The sequence below is a fragment of the Diorhabda sublineata genome, chromosome 9 (genome assembly GCF_026230105.1).
Source record: "Diorhabda sublineata isolate icDioSubl1.1 chromosome 9, icDioSubl1.1, whole genome shotgun sequence".
In the NCBI taxonomy this organism is placed as follows: Eukaryota; Metazoa; Arthropoda; class Insecta; order Coleoptera; family Chrysomelidae; genus Diorhabda; species Diorhabda sublineata.
The window spans coordinates 17,047,335-17,066,752 of NC_079482.1; the positions used below are offsets into that span (position 1 = coordinate 17,047,335).

The 19,418-nt window shown below is 31.1% G+C and overlaps 1 protein-coding gene across 3 annotated transcripts in view; it reads left to right on the forward strand.

The window, feature by feature from the left end:
• The first annotated feature begins 2,250 nt into the window (after positions 1 to 2,250).
• The window catches only part of LOC130448864 (FMRFamide receptor-like), a 416,668-nt gene continuing 399,500 nt past the window's right edge, over positions 2,251 to 19,418 (forward strand). For all 3 annotated transcript variants that reach the window (XM_056786416.1, XM_056786415.1, XM_056786414.1), the window contains exon 1: positions 2,251 to 2,577. The gene's annotated coding sequence lies outside the window, so the exon portion shown is untranslated. The remainder of the gene's footprint in view (positions 2,578 to 19,418) is intronic.

The window sequence follows — 19,418 nt, forward strand, 5'->3', positions numbered from 1 at the left end:
TGAAAGCATAGACAAATATATAAATCGAATGTCTTCAAATGAGAAGAATCATAAGCAACGACTATTACGTAGCGTCATTGGAAAGGTTGTTGCACAAACTACAGAAAAACGTCTCCATTTGAAGAAGGAAGTACTGTTTCATCAATACATTATACCGTTTCATAAATTAATAAAAAGGATGGCAACATTGAATGAATTATGCTTAGTATTGGTTTGATTCAAGCTATTTTCCAGATCGGTTCTTGTCGAATTTTTCCTATGCTCAGACCTCAAGAGATTACTCGGTGGTTATAAATTTTGCGCCGATTGAAATGTTATCGTCAAAATGAAGCCTATTTTGAAGCTAAAGTCGAATCGTACTATAAAATTGTATGACAAGTGTAATCGTTGTATGGCCCTCGAATAATAAAATTAAATTATATCAAAAAACTTTTCAGTTCTTCTATTCAGTGGCGGAACAAGCCCGTCAGAGGCTCGGGGCGGCAAAGCTGAATTAGGTCCCCTAGCTTTAAAAAATGTAGTTTTACAAGCTTTGGATATGGGTGAAAAAAATAAAATATACGAATATATATATATATATATATATATATATATATATATATATATATATATATATATGTATACGAATCGATAGACAAAAAAATTAGATAAAATAAATCAAAGATAGTTTTTTGTAATTTTTGTATTGTGTTATATGTGTTTTCGTGCCTTCAATTTACTGAACTCCTCAATAACTTCTGTGAAATCTATTTCTTTTAAAATTTTTCTTTCTATTGAAAGCACAGCTAGATTAATCAGTAGTTCTTGACTCATTGTAGACGGAAGATAATTTTTAATCAATTTAAGTTTCGGAAACTCCTCTCGCATGATACAACCGAGATGCAAATGATCAAAAAGTATTGAAGTATAAGTGATATACTGCGTAAAAATTCACTGAAGTCCCATTTTATTATAAATTGAAGAATTTCTTGGGCTATCCATTTGGCAGCAACCTCCATACTCGTATCGATAGCTTTTACATACCTGCTGTACCTTTTTATTTCTTGGAAAACTTGCTCCTTGTCAAATTCACTATAAATTTGTATCAGTTTGTCAATTGCATTTTTTTATGCCAAAAGTTACAGTATTGTCTACAATCGTGTTTCGTTTGTTCACTAAATACTCGTCCAAGGCGTTTAGTTTGGTGATTCCTATATCCAGAGTCATTTTTGGAGACTGCAAATATTTTGAACTAAATTTACTTCCTCCAGTATAGGAAGCCAGAAAGGTAAAATCACAAGGCTTGCTCCTGATCTTGTTTCTAGATTTGCTTTTGTTAGATCCTGACAATGTTCCAAACTACTCACAATTGTCTCTATGTTTTCTTTTACAACTTTTACTGAGCACTCCAGCCAGTATCCGATAAACGAAAAGGACAAATATAATTTCTCTAAAGATTTAACAACTATTATCTGAAGGTGCACAGTGCATTGCCGCGCACAATTTTTATATTCTGGGTGGCAATGAACTGTTATGGATAAGAGTTACACTTACTATCAGGCGAAGAACTTTTTTGTTCTGTTTTTACCTAAGAGGAAACCACACGAAGGCATAATTTTGGTTTCTTTTTATTGTACTACCACTGAAGACGTGTAGTTAGTGTGTGTGTGAAAGGTGATGAGACATTATAGCTCATTTGATCGTCTTCAAAACTTCGCTTCTTGTGGACCCTTCCAATTATTTTAAAACTTCGATAATACTAAGCACATTTTTACAGTCTTGTTTAGGATTTGATCAGGGAAACCCGGAAGTATGTGTGGCGCTCAAGATCGGAGGATCGGGGCGGGCTGCCCCTTCCGCACCCCTATTAGTTCGTCACTGCTTGTGGTAGGTACTTGGGAATATATTCGATTTTAGTTTATATTGTAGTTTATATTGATATATCGGATCGAAAAGAACCTTCTTGCTTTTAACAAATATTAAATTGACCTCATCCTTTCTTACATGAATGTAATCTAAATAAGTTGTGTTATTAATGTATTAGCTGGTGTTTTCAAAGATATGAAAGATTTTCTTCGTGCGAATTACAATAAAACCAATAGTTGAACAAAAAGAGAATAATTAATAATCTGCTTAACTATTTCATTGTGAGCCTCAGCTTTAACAAATACATTATGCGCTTTACTTATCACGGCCGAGCATTAATAGCATGTATAATCACGAGATATTTCGCCGCAAACTCTTTCTATGATAAAGCCGACTTTCACCGTCAGACGCGCCGTTGATAATGGAGGCGCACAGCGTCGTCAGTGTTGTTCGTATCGCAGTACGCACCGCAACTTGTTTATTTAGATTTGAAGCTCAGATATCTTTGCGTTTCTTTACGATCGAAACGCGAAAAAGTTTTTAACAATATTTACTGTGGTCAATTTTTTGCGTAACTATGACGTTTTACTTTTTGTGCAGTTTTTGTGAGTTTTGAAGGTGAAGTGATACATAAAAAAAGTTTAGTGTGTGGAACGAATAAAAAGTTTATTGGATTGATATTGAATTTGATTCTAAAAAGGGGTTATGCTGGTATGTAATTAGATTGAACAGGTAGGTAATTTCAATTTTTTTTTCTATCGTGTATTAGTTCAAATTAATCAATCAGTTTTTCATCACTGTTATAAATATATTAGACATATATTGGCAATGACAATATAAAATAGAATTGTTGATAAAAATTATGCTGAAAAAATTAGGTAAAATTTTATACTTCCGTGGTCTCCTCGAAAAATCATCCGATTTCCATGAATTTTTTTTAACTGATGGTATATTTGTTCCAAATAATCAAATGAAGTTGTTATATGTTTTTGCCTAATTTACAAAAAAATTAACATATTAAGAAAAAAAAATTATACAAAAATGTTGATTTATCATGTTAATACAATTAAAAATAATAATAAAATTGACCTTTTCTCCCATATAATCGTTTGTACTTTTTTTATTAAGTAATCATCAAAGTTATATGAACAAAAACATTCTTAAAATCACATATTCTAATCAAGTGTATAATATTAAAAGTTAACTATTAAAAATTGAAAATTTTCACCATAAAAAAATGGTATCTTACTAAGGTTGACTGAGAAAAAAAATGTATAAATAAACATTTTTCAATTTCTTCTCCAAAATGTCCTTTTTTATGTAGATTAACAAAAAGAAATGTATGAACTGTATTTGATGCTTTTTGAAAAAGTTATGAAGGACTATATGCGAAGAAGTGCGTTTATGATCATATTTATAGTCATAAAATTATATGAAATCTCCAGGTAAGATATTTCCCATATTTTTTTAATAAATCCGCTGTAAAAACGAGAATTTTAAAAAAATCATTGAATTAGTATGATTTTTGGATTTTCTAGAGCCAACTATAAAGAGCGAAATTATAAAATTACATTTTTTTAATAAAAAACACACTATTAACAAAGATCTAAAAAATTAAAAACAAAATTTTTTGCTCTTTGTCCAATTAGACTTTTGAATGTATATAAGGTTTTGATAAAGTGATTTATTAAACGAACAATGTCTATTTTTGAAAAAAATGTAAATTCTACATTATAAAAAACATTTAAGTAGGGGCCACAAAAAATAAGGGAAAATCAATAAATATCGAAATGAACTTAAATTTAGAAAGAATCTTACAGCAATTACTCAAACTAGAGAAATACTTTATCGTCAAAAATTGTTACAATTTGTGAACATAAGATTATGAAAACTGAAAAACAAACATAAAAACCTTTAAATAATAATAAAACGAATAAAATAAAATTTCAATATGCCGAGTTACAAAATTATAGTTGTTAGTACATAATAGATAATAATCAGTAGTAGAAGTTCAGCAGACTGAGGTCCGGTGATCTTAGAAGCCATTAATTAGGTTCCATTATAACTGGAAATATAGTATAGACATATTTACAAAATAAAATACATCATCGATATTTTCACGAAAAAGGGTTCCGAACTGGAAATGTGCAGCAACTTTATAAACCAGATGACTCTATATGGGAAATTGACATCTACAAGGCTAGAAAATAAATTGACCATAGATAAAAAGCTGGCCTAATTTTTTTACAGTCATTGTAAATCTTGTACTCAATTGAGAGTTTTTTTTGTAAGTTCCAACAATCACTGCACAAACATCTACATTTTCTACGTTGATGATCATCTGCTCAATTTTCTATCGATTATTTTACATCAGCGTAGTTCATCAGGAAACATGATGTTGTTACTGTCGAACCTGGTAAAAATAGTAATAGTAGTAATTACTGAGGATAGATTGTCCATAAAAAAGTTTTCTCTAAATTGTCTCTCTGCCCCTTGTACAGCATTCTAGAATATGGGTGGTAGGGCAGGATATTTTTCTCCGAATAAATGCGTAACTTCTATGAGTTCTTTGCTCTATTTCCTAGACAATAACTTTCTGTTTAATAAACCTAGTAGATCGGTCTCTCCAAAAGAACTTATTTTACTTATAATCGATGTGCTATTTTTATACATTCTTCATAACAGAGGTTAACTCATACACAGCTCAAAAAATTCGCAAACAAAATATATACGAGGACCTTTTTTTTTCAACTTCTGATCACTTCGTGCAGACGCTTCGAGGGCAGATGAACGCGGGCATGTGCTGTAGGCGACTACTTAGATAGGAGATGTCGTCAGAAGGAATAAAATAGAGCCTAGTACTGAGCCTTGAGGCACTCCACATTCCATAATCTTGCAAGAAGACTTCGTTGTATCTACCCTAACAAGCTGACTTCTGTTGGTAAGGTATTACTTAAACCATGCGAGAGGTGTTCCCCTAAAACCGTAGTACTGCAATTTGTTGATTAAAATAATATGATTAAAACAGTCGAAAGCCTTGGAAACATCACAAGTTGTTGCAGTGGTGTGATAGCTGTTTAGACTAGAGTAGATATCATTTAGGAGGGAGAATATAGCGTCAATTCATTGATAGTAAGTGCGAGGATATATTGAAAAATTCTTAGCCTACTATAGAACCAAGCCAAATTTCAATGTCAGAATATTTTATTACTCAACATATTCTCCTCTTAATTGGATACATTTATTACAGCGAACCTGCAACGCCTCTAGACCTTTCAGAAAAAAATGTTTCCTCTTGTTTTGCAAACCAGACCTCCAAAGCTTTTATTACCTCCTAGTTGGAAGGAAATTTATGACATTTTAAACTTTTTTTCAGTTGAAGAAAGAGAAGATAGTCGGACGGAGCCAAATCTGATGAATAAGGGGGGTGTTCTAGTAATTCAAACCCTAAATCACGAACTTTTTGCATGGCAACATGAGATTTGTCTGCAGGGGCGTTGTCCTGCAAAACCAAAACACCTTTGGATAGCTTTCGGCGTCTTTTCTCTTTGATTTTTTCCCGTTGAGTGGTCAGTAATGTCAAATAGTAATCTTCGGTTATTGTTCTACTCTTATTCAAAAAATCAATCATGATTACTCCATGGCAATCCCAAAAAACTGTAGCAAGAACTTTTCCAGCAGATTTTTGGACAAAAAACTTCTCAGGTGTTGGAGAACCCGAGTGTCGCCATTTCATCTATTGTTTCTGGATCGTAAAAATGTACCTAAGCCTCATCCATAGTAAAAATTCGGTTTAAGAGGTCTACATCGTTTTCAAATCAAGCACAGAACGAACGAGATGCTTCTACCGTTGCACGCTTTTGGTCAACATTCAAACATTAGGGGATCCATTTTGCAGCAATTTTTCTCATGACCAAATTGGTGTGAACCATATGATGAATGCGTTCGTATAAAATATTCAGTGCTTTAGATATCCGTTTTAGCCCAATTCGACGATCTGATAAAATCAGTACATTATGCATCGATATTTTCGGGGACTGACACAGAAACTGGCCTTCCCGATCGGTCATCATCTTCAATGGAAAATTTACCTCTTTTGAAGCTTGCAGTCCAATTTTTCACGGTTTCACACGAAGGACATTGATTACCAAGAGTATTAAGTATATCTTCGTAAATCTTCTTACCTCTTAATCCTTTTAAATAGAGATACTTGATGATGGCTCAATACTCCAATTTTTCGATTTTCACAATTTCTGTGGACATTTAATTTTTTTTTAATTCATTGCGTAACTCTGGTTTATTTTTTTGACGTCAAACTTTACACTGACACTTCTAATAATTTATTGTTCGTTGCTATGGTAACGCAATATTTTGTTTATGTATGGAACTGGTCTAGGCTAACTAGATATCAATACATCCTTGTATTTTATATTTTAACAGAAATGATAAAAGCCTCTTTTTGACCAATCTTTCTATGATCTTAGATAACGCGGGAAGGAGTGCAATCAGGCAATAATTCGATGATTGATTTTTATCTCCTCCTTTATGTAGAGGTATAATTATAGCCGTCTTAAGGCAATTTGGAAATAGAGATTGGGAATATAAGTCCAAGGGTCCTAGCCTTTAAAAAGGAATTAGTTATTGAACTCTTGAAGTTATTCCAAATTTCAGACTCTACAAATGGAATTAGGTACGAACGCAAAGATTATAATAAGAGCTACTGAAAATAATTTATAAAGAGGATTAATTGAGATTTAAAGTGAATGAATGAACCGATATTGATTCACTAAATCTTATAATTGTAATTTTCTTTCTATTATCCCCAAAAAGACTTGAAAATTGATAACATGTTGGTACCGATCAAAGGAAAGCTGTGAAATAGAGAGTGAAACTTTCAAGGGATTAGTTAAGAATAGAAATTTCGAGACAAAGGAATATGTTAAAGGAAGAATATATATAATTATGAGAAATCAATAATAGCATATCATCACGTCTTATAATCCAACAGATTGATTTCTTGCGTTATAAATTCCAAATTATATTTTATGAATCTGTAGTTGTCCCTGATAAAATCTAATGTCCCTGAAAGTATTAAATTTTATAGATTTTCATTTCGCTGAACTTATGTCAGTTTTACCACTAGCACATCCGATTAAACAATTTCACTTAATTTTATTCCTAAACTTTCATCGAATAACTCCGAACATCGGCAAACTATTTTAATAATAGTGCTTTCGAGTAAGTTATTATTATTAATCATGTTCATATTTCGATAATCCGAAATGAAGAGTACTAGAGATAATGACATTTGATCTTTAGCTTTTGATTTTTTCCGGAAATTGTAAAGCTTTTCATTCGTAGTTATTTAGACAATCAATTTTTAACGCGTTGCAGCTTTATATGATTCAAACGATTCACGCAATATGTGATACTGCAAAAATGTAATGGAAATGGTGTGTTTGATAAAAGTTCATGAAGTTGCTTCTACATGTAACATAATATATCATTTAGAAATGATTTTCTTTAAAAATTAATTTCCCGTAAATCTCAATGGTTTTAAGCTGCGATCATTTAGTTTGATTGATTTTTCCGACAACCCAGAAAAAACGCAGTATTTTTTTTAGCTTACAGAAAATTCTATAATTCTTCCAAATTCTTTCTGTAACTTGCCAACGGCTCAAAAGTCAAATTTAAAATGTCGTTCGGTGGAGCACTTGAAGTGCGAACAAAATAATTATGCCATTGTGTGGAAATGTAGATATCGGTAATCATCGACCTACAGTCGATACAATCAGATTTCTCACTTTTTTCATTTCACACGGGTATTCCGTTTGTCCGTTTCTGTGTGGAAATTCTTTTTAATTTAAAATTTTCAATTGGGGTAACTGTATGGGTTATGTCATATTTTATAGCGATGGTCAGGAAAACAAACTGATCCAGCTTTTCTTATTTGTGTTTATACTACATACTACGCATACCAAGGTTTGTAATCTAATAAATGCAGCTACAGATAACTCAGTACTAATCTTCTTATCTTATAGTATCGTGTTCATCATCGAAACTATCTTCATCTTCATCACTTATATTTAAATGGTCAAACGCCAAATTAAACACTGACAGATCTTTCACTTACTACTTGGTATATACGGAGAATATTTTGAATTTAGCTTCGTCAGTTAGTTTTACCGTAGCCTAATTTTCTTTTCGCGCTATATGCCAGCTCCATTTAAGACTTAGACACGGTTATGTGAGCTTTGAAAATGTAGCGTGATCTTTCTACGATTCTGACAAATTTTTTTCTCGGTTTACATAGATTGATTGCCTTTTTAAAGATTTAATAGTATTCGTAAGAAGTTATTTGCGTTATGCTATTTTCAGTGGCTCAAATAATTCCCACTTATGATAGATATGCTCAGGTGTAATCTGATAACACGGCAGTTATTTTATTCACCAGGTTTTGGGTCCTCTATCACTTTTTAAGTAGTTAAAATTATAACTAAATAATGGTTATTGAAATTGGTAATGAACTAATAGTTATAATTGTTGAATAACATGGAATAGAATATGCGCTAACTTTGGGAAATTGCCTATAGAATACAAGATGTAATAGGTTGGTGAATATCTATTTCATCTTTTGTATTTACATCTGGTTCTTAACATTATCATCACTATAATTAGTTACAACTGACATCTGTCCATCGATTCTCACTTATATCTGAGAGCTTCTATCTCTCAGACGTCTCATTCAATCTCGTTTTAGTTTTTGGTTACTTCTGGTACCTATTGGTTGAGATTTCATGATCTTTTTAGATAGATGAGAGATGGGGATTATTAGTGTGTCGGTTTTATGTGGAAGTTTTCGGATTTGAAAATGCCTATTAAGGTGAAAGTGACTTCTATTTGCCATCAATATTCTCCATTATAGTTCTTCGCTTATGTTTCTGCAAATATTCACGAATGAGCACTCCTTCCACATTGAGATTTTGGTTGTTCATTTCTCATGTTTTTAATTTTACTAATTCTATTTCTTACTATATCGTGACTTTTATTTTATTTTCGTTGACGATTCTATCTACGCATTTCAATAAATGATTCCAAAGGCTTCAAAAACGGAATCTTCATTTTTTTAGTGTTTTTAAATACTGTTGAGTCACAATCTTTTCCGTACGTTCTAATATCTGGGTAGAAAAATTTGTAGGCAGAATCTATTGATGCTAATAAAGCAAATCGAAATTTTTGGCAACTAATTCACATTTTTGTGCTTCCCGATTTTGGTATGTGATCATTATGTAAGTCATTAGATATATTTTCTGAAGCTCACTAAAGAATGCCACTAATTGATATGATTTCTAATTTTTAACTTGTATTGACGTTCCAGGTCGGTGAACGAATTTTCTGTAACCAAAATAATATTGTTTATTTTAAGAGAAAATATGTAAAATGTGGTAAGTTTTGTGAAGTATTTGAAAATAGTTGCTGCGTCAAATGAATCTAGTACTGTGCTCATAAACTAACAAGAGTGAGAAATTGCCAGTGATGAAACCTTAGACCGAAAACAAAAAAATGTTTAGGTAGGATTAACTGACTAAAAACTAAAAGACCAAAAAAATATAAGCATTTGAACAGTAAATTATCAGGCATTTAGAGAATAGTCAAAGTCATCACAACTGAAATTTTTAGATAGTCATATGGTATTTTTTGCTAGCATTATAACTATAATTATAACTAAAGATGAAATTAGTGATTTGCAAATTATTATACTTACGAGGATATATTAAAAAATTCTTAGCCTACTATATAACCATTCAAAATTTCAATGTCAAAATATTTTATTACTCAACATATTCTCCTCTTAATTGGATACATTTATTACAGCGAACCTGCAACGTCTCTAAACTTTCCAAAAAAATGTTTCTTCTTGCTCTGCAAACCAGATCTCCACAACGTTTATCACCTTCTCGTTGGAAGAAAATTTACGACCTTTTAAACTTTTTTCAGTTGAGGAAGAGATGATAGTAGGACGGAGCCAAATCTGGTGAATAAGGGGTGTGTTATAGTAATCCAAACCCAATAACGAATTTGTTGAGACAGTATGAGATTTGTGTGCAGGCGCGTTTTCCTCCAAAAACAAAACACCTTTGGATAGCTTTCCACGTTTTTTCTCTTCAATTTTTTCCCGTATAGTGGTCAGTAATGTCGAATAGTAATATCCAGTTATTGTTCTACTCTTATCCAAAAAATCAATCATGATTACTCCATTGTAATCGCAAAACAATGAAGCAAGATCTTTTCCAGCAGATTTTTGGACACGAAACTTCTCAGGTCTTGGAGAACCGGAGTGTAGCCATTACATCGTTTCTTGCTTTGTTTCTGGATCGTAGAAATGTACCCAAGTCTTATTCATAGTCACAATTCGATTTAAGAAGTATACATCGTTTTCAAATCGAGCACAGATCAGATCCGTTTTAACCCAATTCGCCGGTCTGATAAAATCATGTCATGAGCTGCATCGATATTTTCGGGGACTGACACAGAAACTGGCCTTCCCGATCGGTCATCATCTTCAATGTAAAATTTGGGTTTTCTAACTAAAATATTTTCAAAGATGGCCAACTTCCGGTTCTACCGGAAGTCGACTGTAACTTTGTTATTTTAAATAGTGGTATGTGTTCAAATCTTGTTTTATTTTAAATATATTTGATATATTTAGAATGATCTTAGGTTATTTTCTTCTTGTCATTCAAAAGAGGTCATTCACGGCATAGATTAATGAATTTCAGTAAAGATGATGTATTCAAAATTATTCGAATTTTATAATAGGAAGATCCATTCTTATTAGCAATGTACAACTTGTAAACATATAAATCTATGTCAGGTTGATGAGAATATCTAATTAGTTTTTCAAATAAAAATTTTATAATGCTTTTATATAAATTATTCACTCACTGACACGCAAAAACAATTAGGAATTATTTTGAGAACTATTTTGTACAGCAAGTTCGTTGTGTAATTTAGTGTTGCGAAACTAAAACACTAAGTGTATCATAAAAATCATCTATAATACAATGTATGTACATATATCCATGACATTCAAATAAAATATTTTGGTATGAATACGAAAATGACCATGCCAATAAGCCTCTTCGTTGTGCGATGTCAGTTTCAAGTATGTTGTCTGTAGTTAATTGGTGTCAAATTTTTAGTTTTAAACTTCAAACGAATTGGCACATCGAATATTTTTTTGGAATATTCTTTTTTCTTTCTCGTCTTAGTCGTTTTTATTTTAATTGTAAATTTTTCATTATGTCGACAGATTGATGGTCAAAAGTGAATTGATCGCATTTCTGCTATTTAATGCTTTTAAATGTTTTAAACTCATATTGATATACAAGATGACTTTCCACTAATCTGACTTACTTTCTTATTAGACACTTCTACCTAATCCGCCGACTCTGAATGTCGCATTAATTAACTAATGTAATCCCGAAAATTGGTGCTTTGAAGATTTTTTTGTATGTCTTTTCCACACAGACCACAAATTTATGATACGTCTCAGAATTTCATACTTTCTATTCTAATGAACAAATGTGAATTGAGTTTCGGATTGAAATTGTGTAACCATTTTGGAGAGATCGTGTTTGAATGTATTCGACACATGAATCTTCAGCAATGTATCAACATTAGGTTTTTATTAAAGTTGAAAAAACGTAACACAGATATTCATGAAAAGTCAAAACATGTTTTTGGTGATAATGTACTAACATTGAAGGCATGTCGACATACAAAACAGATGAACATGTACTAAACGTAGAGTTGTATATATTAAAACACGATTGACTAAGCTTATTGAAGAACTTAGCATTTGATATAGGTTCGAGCTAAGCGTTTTAACAGATAATTTGCAAATGAGAGAAATGAGATAGACAAAAAGTAAATCGTGCTTAAATTGAAATAGATTTCATTTGTTATTGCAGATGAATGTTCAGTCCATGAATATTATCGTGAGAGGAAATTCAGAGTTTTTGATGGTAAACTAGTGACTCACCAACCTCAAAAAATGCCAAAAAATTAAAGTTGAACATCAAGTTAATGGTCATTGTTTTATTTGATTGTATGGGGATGATACAATTAGAGCTTAGAGCTGTAAACCTCGAATTTTACAGAACATACTGAAAGTTTTGAGGGACAATGTGAGGAGAAGGAAACTTTCTTCTTTATTATAACAACATGCCCTGCAACATGTCACTTTTGATTTGAGATTTTCATGGCAATAGATTTTTTTCCGTTCATATTCACCTCCCTCACGGGATTGAGTACCTCACGACATCTGGCTCTTCCCGAAAACAAAAAGAGAAATGTTGAAATATTATTCATGACATCGACAGGGACACGATAGAACAGATCATATGGAAACCATCCAAAAAAACTTCCAAAATTCTTTTTATTATTTGATTATGGATGAACGTGTTACTGCAATTCTTGAATCAGATTCAGTGTTTTGCGAATATTCTAAATTTTTCTTCATGACTTCAGTTTCGTAACTTTGAATCTAAAACTTGTATATATTATCTCTGGCATGATTAATGTACATGTTTAGATTGGTTAGCTTACCTAAAATATCAAATAATATAAAGATAAAAATCCCTTGAAAAATATTAGAGGGCGCTTATGAATTTACCAGCTCTTCGCTGAAAGGACAGTAGTAGTTACTTAAGGGAAGTGAGAATACGAATGTTTATAGGTGTTTATATGTTATTTACTTCAATTATTCAATAAAATAATAATGAAAGTAACCTTCTATTTATGAACAATTTCTTGTGGCGACAAATAAATTTAATTAATCTATAAATATGAGATAGGGGTTATCAGCTTTTTTCTACTGTTATTTTGAACGATGGAAGTACCTAATTAATATCATTATAAAAACATGCTTAGGTACTATATTTACATTTAATAACAATGTAGTTTTCAGTAGTGTCAATAATAATCGGTTTAAAGACTGGGGTCATACTAATTTCCATAGATTATTGCATTGTATCATTTAAATCTATTATTCAAGTTGTGAAATCGACATTATGGGATCTGTACAGGGTGGGTTCACCTGTAATTATATACTCTCTGTATGCCAAATGAACATCAATAACGGTTATTATTTGAGATTATTCCAAATTATATGATTTTTTAAACAAAATATTACTTTCCAATTCTATTGATAAAATTAGGTCAACATTAGGTTTCATGTGCATAGGTTTTGCCTTTTATGGGATATCCTATTTTTACGGATATGGAGTTTAATCATGTTAAATCCATTTGATTTAGTATTAAAAATTCGAATTATCAATCGTGAAATTTGCTATTGAATTATTTTATGAACGAATGCTCCATTATTGAAGCTCCCTTTAGCCATCTTCAATCAAATATCAATTACATTATTACTTGAAATAGAGCAGTCTATATATTTTCAATACATGCAATGGCACTGCCAGCTCTCTATCATAGTGCACTAAGATTTCCCATACCTCTTTCGAATTTTTCATTAATTCATCTGGTGCCAATTCTTGACAGATATGCTAAATGTGATGTTGATCAGTTCAGTTAGATAATTTCAGTTTTCTCTGTTTTTACACTAAAGATAATATAAAAAAAGTTCTTTCAATATCAATTGCAGATTATAAAAGCTGGTTCAAAACCCTTGCCGACAATTTTGTTTGATCTATCATAGGCGTAGATACCTCATTTTATAAATTTATTTTCCGCCACTGCAACTTCAAGGTTGGCGTTCCGCATATTTGCGCTGGTTACCTACATCTCTTACACTGACGCCATTACCATCTTATTTTTCATTGTGTACGTTGATTACTGAGTGTTTACGATGCCTCCGACAATCGTGAGTCCCGCCGATTGTGAAGTACGGGAGGTTATACGATTTCGTCTTTTCTACGTCAGATACTTGAAGGAAAGTTTTCGATAGAAAATATTTATTTAACATATTATTCCCTTTTTCATTTAGCGGAATAAATGTAGCCTATTTTTTTAAGAGCTAAATGACTCTATAAATCATCTCACAGATATAATTATATAGAAAAGAGCAAGTAATTGCCGAGAACTAAATCAAGAGGACATCTTTACGAAAAATAATTAACTTAGGACAAGAAAAAGTACCGTTAGGGCGAAGTAAGAAACTTTGGATCAGTTTTATTACTAAACTAAATTAATGACAATCTAGCCATTTCAGTTTACCGAATATTCTCATAGGATGTGTAAGAACTAACAGAAAAGGCAGAAAATGCGTTGAAGTTAGATAAAATTACGGAATTATGGGTTGAAGAAAAATATTGGATATTAAATTATCTCAAATTAACAAAATTATGAACTTATATATACATTGTGAGCGTTTAGAATTTGATGAACAAGATAAATAACAAATTACAAGAAAAGCTAACACGAACATCGTTTCAGTTTACGGTAGAGCAAAAAGATTTACTTATTAGCTCTAATTTAGCTGATTATTATATCATGGACAATAAAAGTCAATTATACAGAGTGAATTTACGTTGACAATGCAGGTCACTGAACGGCTATACAATAATTCTGATGTACAGAATGTTAAGACTTGAAACGAAAAATATTTCCAACAATTTAAATATATTTATAGGGACAATATGACAATGGTTGGAATGGAAAATGCCTTGACTTTTTAACAAACACATTTAATAACAATTTATAATATCATACGAATACTAACCACCATCAACATGTCGGTGACCGTAGTATACGTATGTTTGACAACGATAACAACTGTCTATCTATAATTGACGCTGAGTCGGATATATATATACAAAATATGAAGTACCTTGACATTACTTTATCGAATATTATAGTTACAAAGTTTGTTATTTATTATATTTGCGTATCTAACGAGACGCATCTTTTAATAGCCTCGAATTACACGTTTTTGATTATTCGTGGCTTATTTATAGCTCGATCGTGTGCGTACTGTAATTTATACTTTGTTATGATACATTTTAAAATTGTAACACTGTTTTTTGTGTTGAAGGAGTTTCGTCTTCTATCATAAAGTTTTTGTTTAACAATCTATTATTTTGAACCTTTTGTTTCGATACATTACATCCCATGTTCGCAAGCCAATTTCCAAAATTTAGCTCTGTAACCATGCATCTGATTTAAACACAACAAACATTGAAAATTTGCAGGAGCGCCATATCTTGATTGGAGGCTAGGAGTGTCCAATATGTGGGAACGTAATAAAACCTTATCCTCAAAAATTCACTGATATATTTTTATCTTACACTTTTAATTATTGGTTTTTAACGACCTTCTAGTTCAACAACCGTTACATCATTTCTTCTATTTATGCACTGAATTGTTTGTTTATCTTTAGAGTCAGTCTGCTGTTGACTTTATTCATAAACGCTGAATATATCATACAAATACAATCGGTTTATATGTACGATTTGCCTTTTACTATTTTGAGATCAGATCATAATTAACACCTATTTTTTGTTATCTGAAACGGTCCTAGGTAATAAGGATCAAACTTTGCTCTTTCCTCTAACTAAATCTCCTATCTAAAAATTTACTAGTGAAGTATTTTTTGCACTCTTATTATCCTCAATTAAGTTATGTTTTAATAAAAATTTTCTAGCTCGATCTTGTGCGTACTGGAATTCTATTTCAATTTGTTGTGATACATTTCAAAATTCTAACACTGTTGTAGTGTGTTGTAGAAATTTCGTCCTGTAAAGTTTTTGTTCACCACTCATCCGAGGTGTTCGCTTAAAATGGTTTGTATATCACCTTGAATGTCGAATGGTACGAGCTAATGGTAAAGTTTTAAGTTAATTGCCAGCTAGCAGTGGTGTATCTCAGGGCTCAGTTTTGGGGCCAGTTCTTTTTTTTGGTATTCATTAATGATGTCACAGACTTACGAATTAATGATAAATTCACTTTACTCATACACCAGTGTCGTCCAGATATAAAGCTTTAAATTCTACCATGGGCAAAGATTTCATTACCATAAAGTCATAGTCTGACGCGAATGGTTTCTGTTTAAACACTGAGAAAACTTTAGTTTATCTTATAAAGGAACTTTACCAACTCCTAAACTCAACAGTGACTTGATACGATCCTCAAATTCGATCAAGTTTCTTAGTTTACATATTGATGGTGCCCTCAATGGTCTTAACAACTTAACACTCGTTGTTCTAATCGCATCTTCGGTATTGTTTGCCTTTTTGGGGGCCTTGTGGATTGCACCTCTTTAAATATATCTTCAAATTACAAAGAAGAGCTACTCATTATATTTATGGTTTGAGTAGTAGAGCGCATTGCGAATTCTATTTTCAAAAATACAAAATCTCAACTCTCCCCGCTCTTTTCATTTTAGAATCTGTTTATTTGGTTTCGCGAACACTTTCACAACTCAACTGAGATTCATAGATACCCTACTAGAAGAAAGATTTGTACATTCACTTAACTAAACTAACTGATCTAGTAAAAAATTCCATCATCTTCAAAGCCAAGAAATTATTTAATCAGCTACCTTCGGAATAAAAAATCGCGAATACATTTAATAAGTTTCGAAGATTGACAAAGACATTTGAGCTTGAAAGTCTTCTTGATGATGATTTACCTCCCATATTCGTAAGCTAATTTCCAAAATTCATCTATGAAAACATGCATCCGTAATAATAACAATAAACATTAAAAATTTGCAGGATCGCCATATCTTGATTGAAGGTTGAGGGGTCTCCAATTTTTGGGAACGTAATAAAACCATATCCTCAAAATTCACTAGTATATTTATAACTTACACTTTTGATAACAATTATTAGTTTTTACTGACCTTCTGGTTCAACAACCGACACATATATGAACCCTGAATTACATACAGTGCTCCTCACAATAAAAGCAAACAATGACCATTTTGATAAATTTAATCTGTTTGAGAGTTAAATATTGTGTCATTGACGAATTTACTTAAAACTAATATAATTTCTTTCTATTCCTGTATGCCTAACTAAATGATCATTTTGTGTATAACACATTTTTCACGTGCCGTTGTACCAAATATTATTTTTGGGAAAATGAAATTTTGAAATCACAAATATTTTTTTCATATGATAGGTATAAATGCAAAATATGCACGGTTTATACGTTATTAAATTTTTTCTACCTGTTTCATATGTCAAACATATAACAAAGTAAGATTTTCAGTTTTATTTTTGTTTTGCGTTCAACAACACGATTAATCTTACGCAACTGGATAGATATTCTTGAAACCAGTTAACCTATATAAAATGCCAACGTTGACATTGGAACTGTTACATGTGTCTGTTAAAAATTAATCTGCCTCTATTTTGGTGATTACATTTACATGGAATCCATTATTTTAATAAAACTCGACGTGGAACTTGAAGTTCAAATTTAAAATAGATAATTTTTATTATTGAACATATGTAGTAATTACGGCGTGTATTTCAAAATGACAAATCCGAAATATTCTGCTAATAACAAACAATAGAAGAAACGATAGAAGAAAAATACAAATATGGAAAGAGGAATAAACGAACAAAATTACCTAATTAAAATTTCAAACATTTTGTATCTATACATATCTTTTTAGTAATATCAATAGTGATAATTCTGCGAACTTTCGTAACGAAACGGTTGCTTGAAAGCCCCATCAGAACGAAGTTACATAAATTTAATCACGTGGTATTTTACTATTTTCTGTACCCAGTAAAAGGTTGAAAATTTTATATTAAAGAGAATTATTGAAAGCTCTTTAATAAGATTGAATTTAAACCAGGAAGGTACACCAAATATATTTACTATATATCCTCCACTGAAAATAATTTTCAACCTATAGAAATAAATACTTTTTTAGGAAAACAATTTTTTTTTATTCCTAACCAAGTTTTTCGCAATTGACAATTGAAGGAACAATGAACAATAACTTACTATATACGGAAAGCTCAGTCTGTGAAACAAGTTGGAAATCATTGCTAAGGTAATGAAGCAGATTTCGAGGTGATTCTGAATTTGAATAATTTCATAATCTTCAAAATATATTTACGATGTTTTTGTTCGTATAATGGTAACTATTTTTCTGCTATATAGAATCGACTAAAAAGTATCGGTAGGTCACAGAACCAAAACTGGAAAAATCGTAGAAATAATAGCTAATTCAAATATTTTCTTCTAATCTGATACTTGATTTCAATTCTCTTATGAGCTTTGTCGTTTTGCAAGCAACAAGTTGGAAAATTGAATATTATTTTTTCTCAACGATATATAAAGTTTATACTTCTAAATGTTCTTGATTTTAAGTCTTAAGTTGAAATTATGATAAAGACTAAAAGAAGTCGAAGCCTCCAATTTTCATCTGTCTTTGTGATTATCATAAAAGAAACAAATTTTAAATCAGAATATATATATATAAAATATTGAACAATTAGAAGGATATACATATCAAAAAGTGTAAGAAATAAGAAAATGATAAAAAATCGGATTATTTCTCAGTACAAAATTGAAGTATATTGATAAAAAAATAGGAATAAGCCATTTCTTCTCAAATTATATTATTTAAAGAGCAGAAAATGATGAAAAAGTTGAGGGGAAATGGAGAGGAGGAAACAAAAATTCAAAAAATCAAGAGGTTTTATCAGCCAAAAAAACTGATTTAATGGAATAATACCTAATTTTAATTGTTTACAATAATTATTAATTGCTTGCTAATTGTGAAATATCAAAAAGATTGTTTAGATAAAAGAGCCCACAATTTTCAACTCATTTTCAAATTTATATAAGTTTTTCCACCATTTTTGGATGGTTATTTCATCGGAAAATTCTGCATACCTGATAAATCAAATAATCATCATTCCCCTCCCCCCAAGCTACATTTATTCGCTGTTATTAACGGTACCCCATGAAAGTTTTATCGGATTTAAATCCGTATGATTTATTTTATATACCCATTTCATTTAATTTGACTACTCCGTATCATTCAAGTTTTAAGCTGTTGAAATTAAAAACAAATTTTTTTCTAGTAGCCATTCAATCATTTTATATTTTGTTGAATTACTTATGCTACAGTCAACACTTACATCCAATTTGTAATTTTTAACCTTTTTCTATCAGATCATTTACATAATGTTTTGCAAAAATTTTAAACTGGTTTATCACGTCGAATATTAGACCCAAAATATGAACCGGAGTTATTGTAAAGAATCTTAAGCGGCTCAGTAAGAATTTTTTTTAAAACAACCCTCGAGAAGGGGTGAAAAAATAAAGTGATTTTTCCAAATATTCAACAGAGGGTGAGAGTGAAAATTGTGACGAAGGAAGGTGAAAATTAAGAAGATAAAGAAGATGATTATGAAACTGATGATCAGGATGATAATAATGAAGATGTTACTGATATCAAAAAATATGATGATAATGATGCATCGTTGATACCAGAAGGATTACTGTGAAACACACTTTTCGTAAAGTTTCCTTACAAAACATATGAATTTTGATAAAATTCTTAGTAAATTTTTGATATATTA